The sequence below is a fragment of the Vicia villosa genome, linkage group LG2 (assembly GCF_029867415.1).
Source record: "Vicia villosa cultivar HV-30 ecotype Madison, WI linkage group LG2, Vvil1.0, whole genome shotgun sequence".
In the NCBI taxonomy this organism is placed as follows: Eukaryota; Viridiplantae; Streptophyta; class Magnoliopsida; order Fabales; family Fabaceae; genus Vicia; species Vicia villosa.
Window position 1 is genome coordinate 113250527 of NC_081181.1, and position 9620 is coordinate 113260146.

Below are 9620 nucleotides of genomic sequence, written 5' to 3' on the forward strand. Positions count from 1 at the left end.
AGGATGCCGTAACATCGATTTTTTGAAAGAAAGATGGTGTGATACCAACCCAAGCAATTAGCGGATCTCCTAGGAGTCAGCTTACCGTATTCTCGTGTATAGTCTGCTTTCGAATTAACCCATGCTTCAGTTAGGACTTTTCAGGGTTGTAACGTGGTCAGGTTCACGGTTTTTTTAGAAAAAAGGATTTTTAGGCTCAAATTATTTGGTGCCCACCCCCTTCATGATGTTCTCCAGTCCTAAGTTCAGTTAACTTGACACGAGCATTCATCTTCAAGAGGAGTTTGGAAATGATTGAGGAGTCAATGAGGTCTTCTGGACACGACAATCACTTTACCTTTAGTTTTTGGTGTCTGATCACACGACTTTGTTCTTTTGATGAGGTTCTTTTGATGAGAATTCTTATTTTCGCTTTTGCTTTTCTTTTTTTTTTGTTTCCCTAATTTTTGCCTGGACAAATTCTTTTGACTTTTGATTTGGATGTCCAGCGGGATGCCCTAATTTTTGCCTAAGTCACATGTTTTCAAGTTATTGACTTAGCGGGCTTTTCTTCTTTTTTTTTCTTCATTTTTTTCTTTTTTTTTTTTGAACAAGTCGTGTGATCCTGAATCTCTGATTTGTTGGAAGTGCGTAGTGACTGTGACTGCCTGAGTCTTTGATTGATGAAGAATTACCATTGTGGTATCGTCATATTTTGACCTCCTGATGTGAGGGATAAACCACAACGGCTTTGATGTTGGTCTCGACCTCCTGATGTTCCTGAGGTGAGGGATAACTGTTGTGGATTTGGCTTTCCTCAATCTGTTGAAAGATAGCCATTGTTGTATCTTTAGATGTGTGCTCCTGATGAATTTTGAATGCTCGATCAGGTTAACTGAATACTATCCACCCCTGGGTTAAATGTGAGGGTTTTTTTTTAGAGAAAAGAAACTCCTACTTCGAAGGCTCAGAAGGGTTAACGAGGGCTTCACTCCCTTATATCTCCAGTGTTTAGGAATTTGAAACAATGCCTGTACATCATCAACAGGGTTCTACTCAAAAGCATACCATTTGAGGTTCTTGGTATTATGTTCATCATTCTCCCTTCAGAGTTGTCATGCTTTGTTAACAAGAATTGAGTATCACAACAAGCATATAAAAACATATAAGAGCAAAAGCGAATGGATTTTTCCTAGACAAACATATCCAATGCATTATGATTATAGTTCAAAAATAAACAAGTTTTGCATACAAACAGAATTGAACAAAACAAGAAAGCTTAAACATGAACATGCATGATGATTCAGCAGTTGCCAATGTTGAGGAGATCCTCTCCGTATGGACTTATTGCTTCAGAAGATCCGCTGAGTCGGAGGAGAACTTCAATTCTGGCCCTCAAGTGTGAATGTGATAGCCTTTGAGTAGATCAGGTCTTGAACCTTGTCTATGAATGTCTGTCAACTTTCAATCGGATAACCAAGTGCCTCCAGAGTGGAAAGCACACCAAGCACTACATCAGAACACTTTAGATCACTTCCTGGAAGAAGATTTCGGCAAAGTCATACAGAAGTTGCAAGTGTCCAGATTTCAGGGATTTGAGCCATGCAAATGGTGCACAAACTCAAGATACAAGGTGTCTTGCTTATCCCTCGGTCGGGAGCCCCAAATACAGCGACTGGTTTTTGTGAATGCTTTAGGGATTTGAGCTGCCAGCGATGCAAACTCAAGAACACGGAGTCTTGCTTATCCCTCGGTCGGGAGCCCTAAATATAGCTGCTGAAACAGTAATCACCATCATGAATGGAGGACACTTGTATTACTATCAGCGAACAACAATAACCTCTGCCGCTTGGTCATCAAAGTCGATACTTGGAACACACAACAGTTGTTAGGAAGTAAGCCTTTTGAAGTACAGATTGCAAGTGATTCTCATGAGTTACTCCCCGAGGAAGAACAAACAGTCTACTTGCGGCGGATGAAATGGGATTGACTAGTAGAAACCATTATGAATAAGCTCAAACATATCTGTATCAAGCAAGTCTTGGACTCTTCGTACCTCAACACCTTGTAAGGCTTGACATTATGATCAGGTGCCCCAGAATAGAAAACACCGAGTATTGTCATCGAAATCAAGAGAGCTATCTGTGGTAAGAAAGACCCAAAGCACGAATCTTAACCCATTGAAATTCCATCAAGCAGGGAAGCAACTGAAGACCAGAAATTGGGATTTCATCAACTTGCTTCTCACATTCTTTACATCTCTGTTGACAAGCAAAGGTTGCTGAAAAGGAAACTCCATGAGGAGGGGGAACTCTGGATATGAAACAGAACCTTGAGAATGAGAGGTGTCTCTGCATATCACTCTCGATTACTGCCTTAAAGAAAATTTTGGCGAAGTCACACGCAATTTGTAGTGCTTTAGGGATTCGAGCAATGCAAATGGTGCAATGCTCAAGATAGACAATGTCTTGCTTATCCCTCGTGCGGGAGCCCCAAACAATTTCAAATACTTGTAGATCTTAACATCATGACTAGGTGCCCCATAATAGAACTCACACCTAGTGTCATTGTCATCAAGCAAAGAATCTGTAGAAATCCACACAATACGGAGCTTAACCAATTGCAAATAAAGCAAGCGTGGAAACCACTGAGCAAAAGACAAGTCTTCAAAAAGAACCCCAACTGAGCTTTCCTCTTGGTCGTCCCACAAAGTTCCATGACTGATCTTTGAACACACAATAAGAACCACTCAAGTATCTGGGCCTAGTGAGATTACCAAGTCTGAATAAGAGATCCTCGAACTTGAACACCTGTTATGCGTGAAATGTATGAGATGCATGATATGAATGCAATGCCATGTTCATTCAATTTCCAAGGAATCCTCGTGTTTTGATTTTTTAGCAAGCAAGACATGGAAAAGCTCGGCACGAGACTTAAAGATATGATTCCTTGGAAATGGAAGGAACATGTATGCTGTTTATTTTTTGTACATCATTTTTTTCAAAAGTAAATATGCAATGATGCAAAGTGATGGGAACCACAATACTGGATATAGTTGCACTGCCGCAAAATCACACGACATAGGTTCAAAGGTTCGGCATAGTTTCAGATCAACAAGAACCAATTAACCGTTGGTAGAAGCATTTCTGTTGTACCACTTCTGAATAGAACCAAAAGTAACAGGATCAAAGCTCCGCCGTCGTTTCAGAATACCAAAATATCGGGCACAATGAGAACAGACCAAATAAAGGTCCGACCCCAAATCTGGAGAAGTAAATGGTATGTAGGAGCCACGGTTTCCTGTCCCATCCCAAACCTCACAGGTAGAAATCCTAAACACACACAGGATGTCCCTAATGGTCACCAGGAATTTCGAACAAACAATGAGAGCGCCTGCCTCAGGCAATAAGCATGCCGGACAAGGATCACCTCACCGAGTTCTCTCCTGGTTGTGGTATGTTATGCCAACTCTACGTGCCAGGCGCCACGAGAGCCAACATAACTATCCACTCTAATCTAAATGTGTACTTGGTCTGGGTAATGGACCTTTTACCTCATAGTAACATCCCGCCCGCCAAGGAAAACAACCAGCCAGCACAACAGTATATCCAGAATATGGAAAGCGGTAAACACATAGATGCAAATGCATGCAAGCAGTATATACAAATGATGCGAGTAATAAACACACAAACAACCACAGAAGAGAAAAGCGGCAAACACATAAATGCAAATGCATGCAAGCAGTATATACAATGATGCTAGCAGTAAACACACAAACAACCACCGAAAGGAAATCAAGCAAGAACTAGGAACGACACTCGGATTCTCCCCAGTGAAGTCGCCAGCTGAAGCAACTGGAAAACTCATCAAAACAAATACAATGAAGTCGCCATCGAACATCTATTTATCCTACAATAAGGAATGGAAAATATCGAAGAAAACCAAATAACAAGCAATGGTCTCAGAGAAAGGGTAAGGGTGTCTGTTACGTGAGGGGAAGGTATTAGCACCCCTCACGTCTGTGGTACTCCACAGGATCCATTCTTGCTAGTTTCTAATCTAAGGGTGTGTGTGTGTGTGTATCATACTATGTGCAAAGGAAACATGCAATGGAAGATGTACAAATAAGAGGAAACATGCAAATAATAGGAAAATAAGATAAGAAAAGGCCGAACAAAATAAAGGAAAAGAGAAAAGATCGCTCGCTAGGGTGTTCGTACCCTGTGCCTACGTACCTCCAATGTGCAATGGAGAAATCAGAGCGCCGTAGTTCGGCTCAAAAGTTTTTGTTTCTATCTCGATTCGCGTCTCCTAGCGAAACGGAACCGAGCACCCTAAGGGAGCATGCAAACGAGGAGCGTCACAAAGATCCTAGCAAACATGGCATGTGAACAGGCATCACAGATAAAAAACATGCGAACAGGCATCGCAAACAAAAACAGACATGTAACAGGCATACACGAATGTGAGTGTGTGAACAGGCATCACAAGTGATAATGCGAACAGGCATCGCAAACAACACGTAATAGGCATACATGTGCAAGTGTGAACAAGCATCACAAAGATATCATACGAACAGGCATCGCAGATAAGAAGATAGTGAACAAGCATCACATCCATATGGCATACAATCGAGCTCTGCTCGAGAAACAAACAAACTACCGAAGTGGTAATCAATGCAAATGCAACACACAAACGAGCTTAGCTCGTAAAGCAAGCAAACTACCGAAATAGTGACCTGGGAACTAGGGAGACGTTCTAGCTAACGGGGAAAGTCCTCCGAAGCCACCGTCCACGGGGAAAGTCCTCCGAGACGGGTGAACAAGACGATAACGGGAAATAAACGTTCTAGCTAACGGGGAAAGTCCTCCGAAGCCACCGTCCACGGGGAAAGTCCTCCGAGACAGATGAACAAGACAAATAACTGGAAATAAACGTTCTAGCTAACGGGGAAAGTCCTCCGAAGCCACCGTCCACGGGGAAAGTCCTCCGAGACGGTTGAACAAGACAATAACTGGAAATAAACGTTCTAGCTAACGGGGAAAGTCCTCCGAAGCTACCGTCCACGGGGAAAGTCCTCCGAGACGGGTGAACAAGGCAATAACTGGAAATAAACGTTCTAGCTAACGGGGAAAGTCCTCCGAAGCTACCGTCCACGGGGAAAGTCCTCCGAGACGGGTGAACAAGGCAATAACTGGAAATAGACTGAAAGCAGTAAACAAACAAAAACAGAGCCTCTTTCGAGGGCTTGGCCAGATGAATGCCTAGGTCCTACTTCTCATGGCAAATATGATGCTGCATGCCTACCCTACTTCTCATGGCAAGGTATGGTGCGCGAAAGAGTAAAAAGGACAAAGGGGATACCGAGCGGATAGCAAATCCGCAGTGAGCTAGCAACGCAAGCAGAACTAAGAAACTTCACGTAATCTAACATCCAGCAGAGCCAGGAGTCCAGCATAAGCGTCAAAGCAGTGCGGTGTGAAAATAAATCACAACCGCTATGAGGTGCGTATCAAACACAACCACACAAGCAACCTGCAGGAAATACAATCCAGACAATACAGGAATACATCTCAATGGATGAGAGATCAGGAATAAGTTGGTGTCCCACAAATAAAGTGGAACACAACGCAATGGAATCCCAATCGAACTTTCTCAAAGTACCTTGCACAAGCTAGCACACTTATTAGAAATAACAAAGGAAATGCAAACAAAGTCGCTTAATCAGATTATGAAACAAAATAGAGGTAAAATTCTTATTAAATTCTAAGAACAAAATCTAACAAGAATATTATTTTTCATGGTGTTTTTATCTAAAACAATAGAACAAAGTTATGTAACCAAATATCAAATTCTAACAAAGAAATATCACATGTTTTTATTATTTTTTTCAAGCAAAAATTAACAAAACTCAATGATTTTATATTCCGTTATCATGTCAAAATATAACAAAAATATCAATGATTTATCATACTAAAAGAGGTAGAAAATAAACTAGTAAAAAAACTAATCTAAAATAGAAAACTTATGTGCACAGGGGGGTTTATTGCTGGATTAAGGAGTGTAAAGAGGTACAAGGCGCAGGGGCCCAAGTCTGATAGTCCAAACAGAGTTTTTTATCCAATTTCAGCACACAAAAACCGTGTGCATTGGGCTAGAGGAGGTGTAGACAGATATTTTCGTGTATGGCCCAAAGGATTATGGAGTCAATTCAATACTTATCACAAATTTATTCACATTTGAATCATTGATATTACTACTCACTAATCATCAATTAATACTCAGATTTATTCAATTAAACCATAGGCTAAAAATCAGATCATTATATTATATAGGAGAAAAGGGACATTAGGGTTACGTGCCTGTTGGAGCTCTTCCCTTCCCTCTCTATCATGAACAAAACGGCGCGGCGGCCGGAGACGGTGCCGGAGAGTTCATTCCGATCTCTCATCTCATCTCCTTCGTACACTCAGACGGCGGCGGCTGAAATTCTCACCGGCGAGAATCTCCAACAAAACTCTCGTATATCTCTCATGTTGTTCGTCTCCGATTCTCCGACGAAAACTACAACAGTGCCGCGATAACCACAACACCGGTGGCTCTCGTTCCTCACTCCGATCGCTCTCCTCTCGGTTCCCTCTTGTCTCTTACTCAGCTCACTCTCGGTTTCATCCATTTTCCCCGTCTCGATCTCGCAAACGGTGGCGGAAGAGTTCTTGATCGGAGATGCTCTGATAATGATTCGAAGATGTTGGCAACAAGGAATCAAGGTAAGCGTACGCGTTGATCTTTTTCTTCTTCCATCCAATTTGCGCTTCTTCTTCTTTTCTGAATCTGTTCTTCTTTTTGCGATACGATTGTTGTTATTATTGTTGTCTGCAGGTGAAGACGTGTAGTGATGTCGTGATGTGGTTGTAGGTACGTGATGAAGGTTCAACGGAGTTGCTCACGGATTTGGAGAATCGATGTGAAGGTGATGATTGAATCACGGTTAGTATGAAGATTGACGCGAAGATGACGTTGCCTTCGTTGCAGGTTTATTGAGGATGGTGATTATCGTGATGATTCTTCTCTCTTTTTTTTCTGAATTTCTGTTACGATTATCTGCAGATAAACCGAGATTGAAGTTGTGTTTGAAGATTGATGACTGAGGATATGGAAGGAAGCGGTGATGATATGGAAAATTGAAGACGGATGCGTGCGAAGATGAAGTGCGAGTGGTGAAGAGGTGAATCGATTCAGAGAGAGAACATTGTTCTTCCGAGTTTTTTTTTCTGTTATGGATTGTGCGAGAGAAATTGAAGATGATGAAGATTGCAACGTGAAGATTCAAGGTTGTTGAGTGGTGATTGAAGATTGTTGATTCAGAGTGTGTTACAGATTGAAGAAGATTTCCAGAGAGAGGGAGAGAAGTTGGTTACAGGTTTGCTCTCATTCTGTTATGCTTCTTTCTCCCCTCCGCAATTCTGTTATGGTTTCTCTTGTTATACTCCCTGTTATGTGAACTGTTATTGGCCTTTTTTGTTAACAATTTCCGAAACGGTTATCCGGTATTGCAAGTGTGAACCGGTTTTGTTCAATGATTTGTTCCGGTTTTTATTTTGTGTATGCTAGGAATTGTTTACGCATCAAACTGTCCTTAGTGAACTTCTCTGATGCTGCAGGTTACGAACCAGACCGGTTCAGTCTTTTGGTGCAAGGTCCTCTTGGAAGGAAGGAGATGCAGGCTTATCTTTTTGGAGCTTAGTATGCCTGAAGATTGATGAAGACACCCGATAGGACACAATTTTTTGTAATTCTTGTAATGGATATGTATTGGACAGTTGGTATTTCTTTTTTGTAATGAACATGGCTTTATTTTGTAACGGGCTTTTGTATAATTTGATGACTGATTCTGAATATTTGGAAATTGGACTTGGCTTTATGAATAAAGTTGAATGATGAATAACATTTGAATGATGATATGAACGCAACATTGTGAGCCTTGTAGTCATCTTTATGAACAACTCGATAATCTTGCAAGTTTAAAACTTCATACCATCTTGAACAAAATGCGAAGTTATGGAAACACCCGAATCAAATTCAAATCCAATCAACCTACATTCTTAATGAATTCTCAGCTTCAGTCTCAAATGATCTCACATTATAAGCATCCAGTCATAAGCATTTGAGAGAACAGATAATTGCCCTGATCGCCACTTCACTTCTTTACGCCATGATTTGCATTCGAACTCTAATCCGACATAACAATAACATCTTAAGAAACCCTTGAAGAATATAAGAATTGAAGCACTCAAGAATATCCTGACGTGGAATCCAGTGAATCTCAGTTGAATTAACAATTGCGCACACCATGTACAATGGAACTCTTTATTATATTTCTTCATTTTAAGCGACGAAATACACGTCCTTGATAACTTATAGCACGGAGAAAGAGGGCAAATTTTGGGGTGCAACACATGGACTCCACCTTATTCGGAGGATAGTGGGTGAAGGTACGAGGAGGAGGTTCCTCGGTGAAAAGGGTAGATGGAGGTGCTCGTAAGGAGCGCCCGCTCAAGACCCTATAGGAAGTCTAGCTCAGTCCATAGTCCTGCCAGAGGGGCTCGTGGACTCGCCAGGTTAAACCTAGTGTGGTGCATGCCCAATGTACAGGCAGGTGTAAGCCCTGATGACGAGGAGATAGATCGAGCCGTCTCTTAGGTCAGGCCGAATTTGGGCCTCTCGCTGTGTTTGGGCCATGTGTTGGTCCAGTCTAGAACAAGTTCCATCATATAATGGACGTCTTTGACATCAATCATTAGATACATGAATAAACTTAATAATTACTACATATTTACCATCACATTATGCAATTATTCGGCCAAACTGTGTCTTCCTTTTGGCGACCATAACAATTCCCATGAAAAATTACATACTACATCTTTTGTCATTCTGATATAATCAAATTTATAACACTTACTTTTGCAACTTGCTGTTTCAACCAACTAAACCAAAATCACTAGGCATTTTAATTTAACAAATTAAATGGGAAAGTCTTAAAATTTATAAAAACATTATCTACAAATGTAATGTCAAAATTGTATATTTAAATGATCACTTAATAATCAAACGACTATTAAACTATTTTAATTATGCAAGAAAATACTCACATAATTTAAACTGTGAAATTAAACACATAATTATGATTATGTCATGTATAGATCACTAAAATAAACTAGTTGTACTCATAGGATATGAAATACGTTATTTATTAAAATAAAAGAAACACATTTAATCGTGCTAAAATATGTATAAATATAATTTAACATAAAAAATGACATAATTCATCACATATAAATAAATAGATAAATGAAATTTACAGAAACCTCATTCATACAAGCATGTATAAAAGAAAATAACTAACAAATTGATTTTAGGAATACTTAGATTCATTGAGAAATTTTCTGTTGGTGGTAATTCTGAAGGTTATAAGACAAATAATAAACACCTAATGGCTTGTGTGGTTCTTCCTCAACCGGTACTCATAATACCTTGAATACTCTACATTAAAATTTTAATACCCTAGTTCCCCGAATCACATTTTATAAAATAATCAGAGTTTACTTTCATTAATAGAATGTCACACATTTCCAGTATAA